Consider the following 16,082-nt stretch of genomic DNA (forward strand, 5'->3'; position numbering starts at 1 on the left):
GGCTTCCCTTTTGGCTCTGTCTGCTATGACATAGATCACAGCTCTGACCCCTGAGTCCCCCCAGCAATGGTCAGCTCATGTATGAATGTGACTGGAGTGTGTATTAGACAATAGTGACAGTAGTGGTGGATAAAGCTGCCATATCACATGATGTACTGTCAGTCTGCTCCTCTCACTCTGAGAATGTCACACAGGCATGGTTCAAACATTGTCCAGGCATCCTTAACTGTTCCTGATGTACTCTGGCTAGATCACTGTGTACTCAACACCTGTATATCATCACCTGAGAGCTATGGCTAGCATACCTGTTGACCCCCTACAGCAGGATAACAGGGTATAGCCAGTAGTAATGGGGGGACACAGGCTCTACCTTAGCAACTGAGTGCATATACTGAGCATGCAACGTGAGGGAATGAATATAGTTCCACATATTAAAGTACCATAACTATTTTCTGAGGTGTCTGGCTTGTGACAGACAGATTCCCCACACTGTGGAAACAACCATTATATATTGTCCAACTGTTTTCCAGACATCCACATTTGTCTGGCAGAGGCACATATATCAGGCACATGTACCCATTCTGCAAACATCTGTGTACTGCGGTTATTTGACACCCACAAGGTGGATACCCTGCAACACATTTGCAGTGCTGTCTGTAATTGTGTCGCACAGATGTTGCTGGACTGTCCCCATACACCTGTGGTACCACTCACCTATTTGTGGGATGGTGGATGTATGACATGGTATTGGTGTGTTGCCCATAGGGGTCACACCACAGTAGATGGCAGTGATGAGAGTGGACACATAACAATGCAGTCTGTCACAGAACACAGAGCCATAACTGGTATACCTTGGATCATACGAGGTTGCTAGGCTATTGGCCATGAGGCCCTCACAAGTCTAGTCCAGAGCTTAGCCCATGTGTATGCAAGTCAGCACCTGATGCTCCAGTCCAACAGGGACACATGTGGTATCCTAAGTATGTATGTCCTGTTAATTATGCAGTTATCCAGGACTCACTTGAAAAGGTGTAAATAGCTAGCCTGGCTGATGTGGACAGGGTATCCATTCCACATCTGGGTGAGTGTGCGGGACACACATCTGACCCGCCAAGTCCTGCTGATGTGACACCAGGTTGAGAGTGTGTGTGCGGGTTAATAGAGTGGAGCCTGACTTGCAGTTGTGTAGCAGTCCCATCAAGGTAGATTCAATGATCACTTTGTATGCCAGACAGAAGTCACCTCTGAGAAGTCTGTATGAAACTGGGAGATGGATGGACTAATCTGTGTATAGTAGATGTGTGAGGCCCTGGTATTCTCTGCTGGGAAACCTCTGTGATCTCCACAGATGCTGCATTTGCTTTGCCAGGTAAATGACCACAGGCATTATACTGAATAATGGTCCTTATTGGGGGGATAGAGGGATGCTGTGACCCCTATGTCCCTGAATGACATACCATTATGTATGAGGTGAGCCATGTAGAAGGTTTTCCTTACAATGGAAGCAACATGGTGGGCAAATGTCATGTTGTCTTGAACCTGTGTGCACATAACCCTCTTGACTGATTACATGCTTAGGATGCTGTTAGTACTGTGATAATATGTGGGGACGTCACTCTCTCCAAAGGGGATGATGAGTCATGTATCTGCATGAGACCCTCTTGGCAGATGTCCACATCACTAGGGGATATGGTGACAGCACCCAGCATGCAGTCATCTGCAAACATGGTTGGCCATAGCCCAATGGCTGTGCGCTGCACCTCTGAAGAGTGCATCACACATAACAGAGGCCCAAACACTGAACAACAGGTTACGCCACTAGATATGGGTCTACCGCTTGGGGGTATTCGCCTATGTGACTAGGTGGGTCCTGTCATTACACCAGTGTGCTACTCATCTGGTGAAATATGGACTGATGCCTAGCTGGGAGTGTAAATCTATTATGGCCAAGTGAGGAATACTGTCATAGTCTTTGGCCAGGTCACGGTAGGCAGTGTGCACTGTCACCCTCATCCATGGCTTTGGTGACTGTGTCAAAGAGGTCAACCAATTGTAACAGACATAATCCCCACCTTGACAAAGCCTAACTATGTATGATGAAGTGTATGGAGGTCATCAATTTCCTTGTTAATGACGTTCACTATAAACTGTGCCATGGCCTTGCAGCTCAGCCTAGTTAGGCTGATGGGTCTATAATGTGCTGGATTAGTGGACACCCCGCCTTAGCATGAAGAGGTGACAGTGGGTGTCCTCCACTTGGCTGGGACAAAGGCGGTAGTCAGACCTTGGTAGAATACAATGCCTTATGGTGCTGCAAGGTCATGTTTATGGTCATGTAGGATGCATCCTGTGATGTGATAGGCTCCCATGGCAGCTGTATACCATGAGTTTCATGTGGCAGTGGTGACCTGTTCCCTACATATAAGGGAAAGGGGGCAGGTACTAGGGATGTCCTGATGTACTGATGGGGGGGCAGTGGGTGAAGCCTACATTGAGTCTGATAGGCAGCAAGTATGCTATACCTGCAGCACTTGTATATCTGGTGTCCTTGACCACCACTACTGAGCAGATCTGAGTGCTTCTTTTTATGTTGCAGACATATGTGAAGAAGAGGAGATGATTGTCTATAGTGGATATTGTCAATGTGAGCTCGGGGTTTGCTTTGCAAGATTCCAGTATCATAGGGTCATAGGAAGTTAGTAGGCTATTGGCCCTGAGGCCTTTACATGCCTAGCCATTAGTTTATCACCAACAGAATCATCAATCAGCATCTGTTGCCCCTGTCATTGAGGGACACAGGTGGGACCCCTGGGACAGATTTCTGGTATCCCATCCACTCATCATGGTTACACTTGATGAGGGCCTGCATAATACTCTGTTTGACATGTATGGGAAGTGCATTCCTGAGACAGGGCAGCCTCTGGGAAACAAGCCTTTCTCTACTGCAGGTTTTGTTGATGTCGCATATCAGATTCAGGCCTGTCGTCTGGTAATGAATGAGGAATTAGACTCACATATATGGGGCAGGTTTTGAAGGTCAGCATCCAACATTGCCTTGTAGGTGTGCCACAGCCCGCCTCTGGCCAATCTGTCTGATACCGAGTTGGGCACTACTTATTAGAGGCTGTCTGCATGGGACAGGTGTTGGAGGCCATGGCTTACCTTTGTGGGTGTTACCATGGCCTTTCCAGTTGGTGCAGATGTCTGGAAAGGTACATATCAGACAGGCCATTGTACTAAATTATTGTTCTACTAAGGACTATACAGAAGTAATGTCCACCTTTTTTTCTGGATGCACTCCTTTTACCTATTTGTTGAACCACGTACAAGGCCTTTCTGTCCCTTCCACTACATGATGGTTGAATGTGACATTGTTATCAAACTGAGTATCCAGGTCTCTCAACACAGGTTGTGTGTTTATAGAGTTGCTAATAATGTGACAAACACTGAGGCTATGTCCTTGCTGTATGGTATGATGGTACTGTTTTTTGCATTTAGCTTGAGGCCAGGATCTTGGTACCAGTCTGTACCCAATGTAAGACCTTGTTGTAGTGTGTTATCATTTGGTGGGTCAATGACAGCAGCACACAACTTACAGTTGCCACAGCCTTAGTCAGTACCTACAAATGTGGGTGGTGGTGGTTAGCATTCATGCCTAGATACATGCGGCTTATTTAGGGGCAGCGCCTACTCACAAGGCCTTGACATGTATACATATTGCACACATATAGGCAACACAGAGAAGGGATGCCACCTTAGCAAATGCCTGATGTGGAACACTTCATGTAGTATCGTGAGAGTTCGCAGGACAAACCATACCCATGGCAAGTGCAAAGTACAGGACTTCTCTTGGTCTGTCAATATGACACCTTATTTTTGTAGCATTTCCCTAGAATATGCTATGTCTCAGAACATTAAGGTGTTTCTGATGTAAAATGACTGCTTTATGCAACTATTACAGACATGTAAGAAATGTTTTATTTATACTATTATCTTTTGTATAAACGTCATACATATATATTTTTTATGTGTGGGTACACATATATATATACTTTTTTATCATATACCTTTTATATAAACACCTTTAATATAACTATTCAAGGTTTACAGGTGGTGACGATGTTTCTATAAGTTGTAAACAGTTGGCAATTTACAACAACTGTGATATTATAGTTTTTAGTTATGAAAGATTATTCACAAGATATTTTATAAGTTTTAATAAGGTACTACTTTTTGTGAATCAATACACTATTTAGGTAAGATCATGTGACTGTATTTCACTATTTAATGGCTACGTGTTGTTTTGAAGTGTAATCTGAAGAAGTTGCCTTAATAAGGTGACGAAAAGCGCTTAATTAAAACAGTATTTTTTAAGAGTGGTTCGAAGAATATTTTTTTGGAGTTTGGTGCCGTCTGTGTTTTTTCGGAGCTTTGTGTATACAATTGCTGCAGAAATGTTTGTTGTCCTAAACTCTTGGGACCTATGTATTGTTTTTAGTTGTTTTCATAGGACACGCCTGGCCAAACATAGACTGCAGCCTGCATGGTGGGACAGGAGTACACACACACACACACACACACACACACACACACACACACACACACACACACACACACACACACACACTCATGAAACATCCTAGTTGAAAGTGGAACTCCTACCTGTCTAGTTGTACATACTTTAGTGCTACATATATATTGCATGCACCAAGGAGCTAATATGTTATGCTTTTGTAGTGTTGGACAGTACTATTCAGGTGGAGGACATCTGCAGGTGCTGTAAAGGTTGCCACTGGGGGGGGGTTAATAGGTTTGCACAGGCCCTTAAAATGGTATAACTGTTGCACACAAGCACAGCAAAGACAGCCACATTGCTGTAAGGGGATATGCATGCACACACATGCACTCACAGAGTTGCCAGTTTTGAGATTAGAACCCCTACCTATCTAGTTGCATGTACTAAAGTGGTATATACTTATTGCATGTGCCACTAAGCTTATGTGCCTGTAACTGTGCATCTAAGATGGATGACACCAGCAGGTCCTGTAAATTAATCCAGTGGGAGGTTAACAGGCCCTCAAAATGGTATAACCATCTCACACACACATGCACACACACACACACACACACTCACACACAGACACACACACACACAAACACACACACACACACACACACACACACACACACACACACACACACACACACACACACACACACAAACACACACACACAAGGCAGCCACACTGCTACAGGGGATATGCCTCACACAAAGACTCACAGAGTTGCCACTTTTGAGATTAGAACCCCTACTTATCTAGTCATATATACTGGAGTGCTACATACTTATTGCATGCGCCACCGAGCTTATGTGCCTAGATAGTGTCCAACTGTGCATTTGAGGTGGATGACACCAGCAGGCCCTATAAAGTAATTGAATGGGGGGGTTAACAGGGTGGAACAAGCCTTAAAATGTATTGGCATTGTACACACATAGGCAAGACAGTCACACACACACACACACACACACACACACACACACACACACACACACACACACACACACACACACTGAGCTTTCATTGTTGGGATTAGAACCACTACCTATCTAGCTGTATACACTACAGTGCTATGTACTTATCGCATGCGCCACACAGCTTATGTGCCTGGAGAGAGTGTAACTGGGCATCTATGGTGGATGAAATCAGCAGGCCCAGTAAAGTACACCAATGCGGAGGTTTACAGGTAGGGACAAGCTTTAAAATATATTGGTATTGCACACACATAAGCAAGAATTGCACTCAGCTGCAAGGGGATATACTTATACACATGCACTCACTGAGTTGCCATTGCTGGGATTAGAACCACTACCTATCTAGCTATATACACTATCATGCTACATAGTTATCGCATGCACCATGGAGCTTATGCTTTTGGAAAGTATCTGCCACTGCTATTGGGGTGGATGGCATCAGTAGCTGCTGACAGAGAGGTTACTGTTGTGGTGGACACTGGTCACAGGATCATAAAATGAGTGACCATTGCACAGATATAGGCATGTGTATTCTGCTGTATGTGGAATATATACACAGACACACACAGGGTGGCTGAGGTGAGATTAGAACCCCCACCTACCTACTATTACACACTAGAGCTCACCATACTATTTGCACGTGCCACTGGTTACAATTGGTGGCTGCAGCACTACATCATACTATGACTTTCTGGGTCTCTCTCTCTCTCTCTCTCTCTCTCTCTGTCTCTCTCTGTCTCTCTCTCCCTTTGTCTGCCTCTCTCTCTTTATATATATATATATATATATATATATATATATATATATATATATATATATATATGTTACCTATATATATGAGTCTATATTAAACTCAACAGATCCGGATATATCTTATATGTGCCACAGACAGATAAATAAGGGTAGTCATGTCTGATGGGGATAGGGAGAGACAGTTAAGGTATACATATCTGTCTGTATGCACAGAGATATATGGCCATCACAGTTCTATAGTCAGATGTGGGTTCAGATATGGGCTGAAATTAGCTAAGTGTAGGAGCATGCCCAGTATGACCATTATTAATTACAATGGGACTCCAGGCCAGACCTACCTGCACTCCAGTCCAGGATTTTTTGTGCTACAGCCAATTGTCTGCCGAACCTGATGAAACAATTCAGCACATCTCTGATATAATGCCGGATGGATTTCCTGGCTGTGTGCTGTCTGTAATACCTGACCCATGTCTAGGGTATGTACAGAGTGTATTGGACTGAACAGAGTTTTGTGTGATATGTCTGGTACATATTACATAGCACTGTGATTTCTTGGTACATCAGTGGCAGATTATAGATTGATGTGAGAAACCGCTGACAGAGATTTGGGTTACCAACTACATACACTGCAGGGAACTCATGATACTATATAAACTGTTCTATTCTGCACTTTCTACATTTGTATGGCCAGTAGTTCCTCCTTCCCCTTATATGTGGGCCTTTGTCCTGCCCTGCTCTAGTTCCTAGCTTTTTCCCACAGTTGTTGCTCTATGTAGTTGTAGGTATGCTGTGACTGGGGTAGGAGATGTAACACCACACACAAAGTTATGGACTTCGCACCTCTGACTGTACCTGTTTTGCAGGTTGTCCAGCATTGTGCTCCATATATTTGCTCTGGTCCTCAGACAGTTTGTGTTGTACTATTATAAGGCTACATGTTGCCCATACCTCTCAAACTCTTACAGCTATTAATCTGGACAGGGCCATATATAACAGTGGGACATAGGCCCAAACATGGGGACAAGATTTTAATATTGCTCGTACAAACTTAGACAGTTGGTAGAATGGTTTTGTATTATCAAGCTTTTACCAATGGGTATGAAGTCTGCATCTGATCTGTCTGTCATTAGTTTCTCACAGCAACCTTTATTGATTTGCCAATAGTTTGCCAAAAAACTGCAATGTTATGACAAACAAAACAGATATATGAGCCATAAATGTGGACATTCTGCTAAACTCTGTACATTTGTGAGGTATGGATGGGGCCCACTGACTTCTTGTAAGTACTGACACAGTTATGTGACAGTCTTTATATACTGGTGCGACACTGACTTTTTACAACATGCTGTTCTACTAGGCACCATCTAGTTTACTCGGGGCTGTTTACTGTCCATATCTGTGACCCCCTGTCCCTGCATTGTCACTGTCTTTTTCCAGCTTTCTTGCAGTAACAAATGCTGACATATTGACAGTTTGTAGAACTCCTGCCATAGGTGTGGCTCACATGCAAAACAGTATGTGCAGCCAGTCTCGGACCATGTATCCCATCAACCATGGTAATGTACTTACCCACTAAGCCACGACAGCTACCGGACATTGCAGTTTACTTCCTGACACTATCAAACACAGGCAAACATAGCACTTTGACCACTGCATATTGGGGAAATGGTACATGTCACCAGGTTGATTGGGATAACCCAGAGATTGTGTGGTCTGCTGCTATTACCTTGCAAACATACTGTGACTGCAGTTGTATGAGGATATGGGTGTGTTAGGGTTAGGGGACTCTAGCACTGACAGTGAAACATCTGTGCTGTGACCCCACTGTATGTCATTCCATCGCATAGTGCAGTGGTTTTGCTGGCTTAGAGCCTACTGCATATTATGGGTCAGCCAGTATTGGACAGAGAGTTGCTGTTGTCCCACACAGCTGTCAGTTGTCTGCAGCTGTCCTGGTACCCCCATTCTATTCCCTTGCATACATGCATCAGGTCCATACATATGCTACCACTGTCTACTACTCATTCATTTGTTGTAAAGAAGAGCAACTTACCTTGTGCCTGCAGCAGTTGAGATAACAGTGCTTCAGGGCTGTCTCTGTCTGATGTATGCAGTACACAGCTAATACATAGTAAGGTACAGGTTGTGTGGAGTGGCTGGCATCCTTTTTACTATGTATGTGAGTCAGAGTGAGGTGTCAGTCCCTAGGACCCTAAGTTGTCAGTGCAAGTGCTATGCATTGCTTCTTTGCCAAGGCCAGGGCATACGGGGCATGCATACATCTGCCTACAGAGATTGGCTTAGGGGGTTTCTCCTCTGGGTCCCCCTGTGGCTGTGGGCCCTTGGCACTGGAGGAGGGCTGTATGCCCTTCCCTGTGATGTTCCTGCCATAGCTATTTCCGCAGGATCATATTGTGTAGCATGGCACATACTGTGAAAATGTGTGTGCATGTGGCTGGTGAGTACTGTAGGGATCCACCAGATATATCAAGGCAGCAGAACCATGACTTGAGCAGCCCAAACACACACTCTATGATGGTCCTAGTTTATGTGTGTGCCTCATTATGGCATTCAGTAGGCGTGTGTGCATTTCTGATGGGTGTCATCATCCACTGTTCCAGTGTGTAGCCAGCATCCCCTAGTAAATATCCATAAGAGATGTCCCCCCTGGCAAGCGTCTGGTACAGCTGTGAGGTCTGCCAGATGTGGGAGTCATGATAGCTGCCAAGGCTGCCAGTGCACACATTCATAATAATCACCTGGGCATTGCACATGACCTGGTAGTTGATGGAGTGATACCCCTTGCGGTTGATGTAGATCCTACCTTCTTCAATGGGTGGTGCTTTGAACTGCACATGAGTGCAGTCTATGGCACCCAGTATCTCAGGGTAGTGTACTACATGGTGGAAGAGACGCATATTGCTGCCCCTCTTCAGGGGTGTAGGATAAATAAATGTGCTCACTGGCATGTGCTTGCATGGCATCCAAGAACTGGTGGAGTACCCTGGATGCAGATGCCTGTGAGATCCCCATTATGTCCCCAGTTGGTCTTTGAAAAGTATCTGTAGCTAGTATTCAAAGGGCTATGCATACCTTTGTTTCCACTGGGATGGATTCCCCTCTGTTGGCTCTGGGTCTGAGTTGAAGGTGGCAGAGCTCGGTAAGTTCTTGTAGTATGTCCCTGTCCACCCTGTAGCCCTCTACAATCTCCAGCTCATGTAGCTCCTGGAAGGTTACCCTGGACCTGAACACTCTTCTCCTTCTCAGTCTAGGCCTATTGTCAGCATCAACACCAGCACTGACCTCCTCATCTAGCACATACAGATGTAGCAGAGCAGTAGCAGCTCCTAGCAGTCTGTCAGTTAAAATTCTCAAGTCTGTACTCCAATTGTGCAGAGTATGGGGGGAAAATCAGATTGCAGGGTGCATGCATAATTTATAGTGGTCTGCTGCAGTTGCAGCCTGTGTGATTGGCTCATTATGCTGCATTCCACCTAATAGGTATATCATTGGGGGGTTGAATGGGTCAGTGTCTATTGAACAGGGCTTATCAGTCATTTCTACCTGATTGGCTTTCCCAGGCTATTTTTTTTCTAATTCTTTCACTGCTAAGAGTGCAGCATACACTCCTCCAACCACAGGCATGCTCAGCTTTTCTTAAACTAGCTAAAACACACTCAGCAGCATTAGACACCCCCCAGTTTAGCTGTGCATAGCTGAGCTTGAACATCTGCCACTGAGCTCCAATCTGCTTTAACATAATGTGACACACCCCCTTTTGATGTCAGCTATCTGTTCTACCATTGCGTACATGGTTCTAGCCCTACCCTGGGTTGTATCTGCAGACACTGTAGCTCTTTTTGCTATTCAGTAACCCCAGCTTATTTACATACAGCTAATTGAGTATACCCTGGATACTTCACTACTCCAGGGTCTGCCTCCATAGCAAACACTGACACCTGCCATTGTAATACTCTGCATGCTGGGCACTATAATGCAATATATTTGCAAATGTCTACTTTTCACTTTTTTACACTTTTTGATTTTTTTTTTTTCATAATGGCATGTTTGCACATCGCTGCGCTCTGTGTAAACATAATACATGTATTTAAAAATATATATTTTTCAATGATTTGCATTGCTTTCTGGACTCATTGGCCATAGGTTAGCCATTTGCATGCCTATGGTACCATATCCACCCTTTTTTTAGGCTTTTACAGCCCCTGTTTAAAATTTACAGTCCGGTACACTGTTTCTATCCAAGTACAATCCTTACACCAACATGGCACCTACACGGGTGTCTTTCTGCTTATTGGATCACAAATCAACCTCATTTGCATGGTTTCTACCAGTTTATGAGGTGATTTGCATTCTGCGGACACTTCTGTGTCTGCATGCTTGTGCAAGCCCCTTCACCCTGTTCACTGGATTGCTCATTGTCTGTGTTCCGTGTTGGGGCCATAACACTATGCCTACACAGAGAATTTCTTCATGTAGGCTTTATTGAATTCCACCCAGAATCTGAATTGTCTAGATCTACTAAGGCCTTATTAAATTTAATTCTGTTGGCTGCCAAAAAACAATTACTTGAAAATAGAAATCATAGTTTAAACCAACTGTATTTGAAGTATTGAATAGAGATAAAGGAACTGAAAGAGATATCTTTAGAAAAGGGAAGGAGCAAATTACATAGAAATAAATGGAAATTGTGGGAACAATAGATACAGAATAACATTCAGGAGGTGGAGTGAAGTTTAAGGGAAGGCAGTAATTCAGCAATTTGTGTAATGTAATACTGATGATAGTTACAATGAAGGAAGAAATATGCAATGTATAATGTATGTAAATGTAAAAAAAATGTTAATATACTCGAAGAAGTCTATCAGGTTGAGCAGGCATGATCTACCTTTCACAAACCCAAACTATGGGGAGGACAGAGTTTGGAGATTCCCTATGTCCTTATTTATAAGGTCCATGATTATGCGCTCCATAGCCTTATATATCAGACTCACCAGGCTAATGGGGCGGTAGTTCCCAGGGTCTGTAGTCGCTCCTCCTTTGTGGAGTGGGATGGCCATAGCAGTGCGCCATTTGGTAGGAATAAAGCCTGAAATTAGGCTGTGATTGAACAGGGTATTCAGGTGTAGTGCCGGTTCACTTTGTAATTCATGTAGAACACAGCCAGGGATATTATCAGGTCCCATTGAAACTGTATTCTTGGCTTTGAACAGTGCGGTTTTTACCAGTGTAGCTGTGATAATAGGGATTTGGTATTCCTCAGGTATTGTGATAGGGCCTTTAGGGGGTGGAAGGGGGGTAAAGTTCGCACTGAACCTGTCAGCCATTATGTTGGCAATATCAGTTGGTTCTGTATATATATATTGCCATTGTGCTGTAACTCAGAGCAGATCTGAGCATTGCCATGTAGATTCTTGACATAACTAAACAATGCCTTGTGGTTGTCTTTAGAATCTGCAACAATTTTGTTTTTGTAGCTAGCTTTAGAGGATTTGATGATGGATCTCAGTTTTTTGCTGAGGCTGACAAGGGAGTTTTTCCAGTCTGGGGACTTCACCCTTTTCTGCAACAGTTTTTTTCCTTCTGTTGTAGAGTTTGTTTATGGTGGGGGACCACCAGATTGGCTTCCTTTTATTGGAGGACAGCATCTTGGTTCTGTTTGGTATGGCCCATTCCATGCACTTGTGTATGTGCTCATACAGTGCATTGGTGTATGATTCAGTCATGCACCTATTTTCCATTTGCATGGGTGTCGTGAAGTTAACCACCTCTGTTTTTAGAAGTTCAAAATTGGCTTTGGGGAAGTTTTTTACAGTGGTTTCCTTTGGGGGGGGGGGTGGTGAGAGTGGAATGTGGATATCCATGGTGTTTAGCTTGTGGTTAGATCTGACCAGGGAGGAGTTACTGGTGTAGAGCAATGGTCACCCATGTTAGTAATGACCAGGTCAAGGATGTTTCTACCCCTGGTGGGGGTAAGAATGAGTTGGTCCAGGGCAATGGAATTAATGAATTCCAGAAAATGTTGAACAAGTGTGTTGGTACATGAGTAATTTTCCCAGTTAATGGAGGGGTAGTTAAAGTCTCCCAGTATAAGGGTATTGGGTTGTAATACCTATGTCCTAATGGAGATGAAAACTAATTCAAAGGTAGTTATTAATTTGTGTGTGCTTTCTGTGTGGGGACTTTAACCCTCCATAGGTTCCCCTAAAATGGTCCATGCTCTCAGTGTGGCTATTCAGTTAACAGTTTCAAGTAAACAAAACAATCATCATTAGATAGGATATTTTACTTGAAAATACAGGTGTCTGGTCTGTTTAATAGTAGGCTTACTTTTTTAATGCCATTCAAAGGGGGTACAGTGATATTACCAAAAAAAGACCACACTGCTTTTCCAGGGATGGAGTGCACCCTGTAGGCTTTTGAACTTTGTCCACCATCAAAGTGACTTTTTTAGGCAGTGCTAACTTGAAAAACCTTCCAACATAACAAAACCAACACAAGAAAAATCTAAACATGTTATTGCTCAATGCCAGAAGTCTAAACAAAAAAGCTACTCCCTGAAAGCTGTCATCACCCTGGAGAATGTGGATGTCTGTCCAGCTTCTAAGACATGGTTTAAAGTCATGGAGAACACCCCAGCAGTGCAAGGGTGAAATGCCTTCCACACATGTAGACCAGCTATAGCATAAAAAGGGTCAAAGATAGAGGTGTCTCATTTATATAAAAAACTAATACATCTCAATGTCAATCAAACTGCATAAAACACTTGAGCTTCTCCTCATCCAAATTACTACAGGGAAAGTCCCATACTATATTCTTGCAAGCTATAGGGTCCCCCATATGACCCAGGAAGTGCATAACACATACGTAAACATTCTAGAGACAGTCTCCATTCAACCCAACACCATATACATGGGAGTTTTTAACTACCCTGGTATAAACTGGGAATCATACATGACCCCATGCATACAGGCCCAGATATTCTTGGACTTAATGAATACAAACAGCCTGAACTACCTAGTCCATACTCCCACTAGGGTCACTAAAATGCTGGACATGGTTTTCAGAAACATGGGAGAATATTGTACACCCCAGTGTAATGTCCAATCTGGTCAGGTCAGACCACAAGCTGTATCCTTTGAAATAAAAATAAGACCCAGGATCTGAGCTAATCCAGGAACTTTTCTAAACTATTCTAAGAGGAACTTCTTGCTATTAAGTGACACCCTGGCAAAATTCCAAGCTCCCCGAAGACCCTGAGAACACTGCTGTCTATCTGCAATTGTTCACCAAAGCTCTACACAGTCACATAAATAGCTGCATAAAGACAACACTCCCAGAAATAAGCAAAAGACAAACTCAGAAAAAGCCACTACAGTGGAATCTTCACATCAACAGGTTGTAAAGCAAAAGAAAGAAAACCATGGCATAAATTAGGAATTGAAATTCCAGCAGGATAATAACTCCCTTATCAATCTAAACAAGAAACTAAGAGGCTTAGTCAAGTCTACCAAAGCCAAATTTGAGGTAAATACAGCATCCCAGGCCAAGGCCAACAAAAAGACTTTCTTCAATTATGTCACAGTCTCAAAGGCAGAGCACAACAATGTGCCAAACTCTACTGAACCAGAAGATGAAGCAAACCTACTGTTGAAAAATGTGGCTACAATTTTATCCCACTCCCCCATCTGAGGCACACATCAGGAGATACCCTCAAATATAACTCCCCAGCTATCACTAGGGGACAGGTCTTCAATGTACCATCCAAGGCCAATAAACTGCATCAATGGGCCTCAATATTATTTTAGAATACCTCCTTAATAGCATGAAACATGACGTATCAAGACCACTAGAATCACTATTTAACCATAGCCTTTAGGCAGGCTTCACATCAGGCATATAGAGGACTGCAACTGTCATTACCCTGCACAAGACCAGGTCATCTATGGACCCAGGTAACTACAGACTCATTAGTCTGTTTAGTTTCATATCAAGACCATAGAAAGAATTGTCATGGAAATAATAAACAATGCAATAGGAAACCTTCAGACACTAGACCCAACCCAGTTTGGTTTCGTCAAGGCCAGGTCATACCTTCTCAAGCTGTTGGAGAAAGTTGCCAAAGCAATGGTTGAGGGCACAATGGTGCATAATGCCTATCTTCCCCTAGCCAAGGCATTTGACACAATACTCCACTTGGGAATTGTAGACAAACTCATGAAATTAGATATAAACCCATATATCACCCTCTGGATAGCAGCTGGCTCACAGATTGGACCCAAAAAGTTAGGATAGGAAAGTCTACCTCCAAAAAGATACTGGTCACTACTGGAGTTCTTAAGAGCTCTGTGCTAGGTCCATTCTTTTTTTGCATTGACTTCTCTGAAGTCAAGAACGACTTCAAGGGTCTCTGGCTTACCAAGTTTGCAGATGACTGCAAACTAGGTGCAGTCATAGAATACACCAGAGACACAAATACCCTCCAAGATGGTCTATTACAGACTAATTGATGTCAGCACCACTATCTAAAACTCAGTGCCAAGACATGCATAATAGTATTATTTGGGAAATCAGCTACCCCTGGGGAACTACTACATTGACAATATACCCATAACAGAAGACCCAATAGTCAGGTGCTTGTGAAATGTATGTAGACAGTAACATGACCTTTGATACTCATGCCTCAATGGTAGTAAGGAAATCATTCTATGCTGTGCAAATTATAAGCAAGGGTATGGCATCTAGGTCAATGGATGTCATTGTTCTGCTGTACTGTGCCATCATCCAACCAATCATTGAGTACAACAATTCCTTCAGTATATACTTAACTAGGCATATACAACAAATGTACTGTCCACAGATGGTCCTCACAAAAAGAACAGTGTGTAAACAACATAACCCATGTCGACTTCGTCAAAGCCCTATCACTGTACCTTGCCTCCTACAGACTGCTGAGAGGTGATATGTGCCTGGCCTACAAGGCATCCACTGATCACACTAAAACAGACCTGCTGCACATCTGTAAAACAAATACCATCATAATTACCTGATCAAAGGACCTAAACCTTATCTGTGACATAAATATGGCGTTTATATCACGTTATCGAAAGATGAAAATAGCAAATGCTATTTCATCAAACCTAAAATATCTAAACCACATAATATCGAACATTCAGGGAAAAAAATTTGCTGTTCTGAAACACATACCCACAACACAAGCACACCTAAAAACCATCAATGCATACACATACACTTATAATCCTACAACTAACCCTACACTAAATTATACATACACTACTATCTATCCACTTACCTTAACCCAAACCCTAACCCTAAGGTCCATCACTATCGCACACTCACCTAACCCCACAACCTAACCCTAACTCACTTAACCTGCCCCTAACCCTAATTCACCTAAGCCGTGCTCTAACCCTAACTCACCTAACCCGCGCCCTAACCATAACTCACTTAACCCGCCCCTAAGCCTAATTCACCTAACCCGCGCCCTAACCCTAACTCACTTAACCTGCGCCCTAACTCACCTAATCCTCGCCCTAATCCTAACAACCACACAATCACACACTTACCTGAACCTGACTCGTAAATTTCCACCACAGCGCTGAAAATATTGAAGCCACAGAACCGGCCAACCAAGAATTCGGTGTTCTGCAGCTTTGTTATTTTTAGCGTTCGCTCAAAATGGGTCGATATTAGAACATTCAAAGTTTTAAAACTTCAATGTTCTGATATAGACCCTAAATATGACATGTTGGAGAAA

The sequence above is a fragment of the Protopterus annectens genome, chromosome 5.part0, assembly GCF_019279795.1.
Source record: "Protopterus annectens isolate FY-2018-M chromosome 5.part0, PAN1.0, whole genome shotgun sequence".
In the NCBI taxonomy this organism is placed as follows: domain Eukaryota; kingdom Metazoa; phylum Chordata; order Ceratodontiformes; family Protopteridae; genus Protopterus; species Protopterus annectens.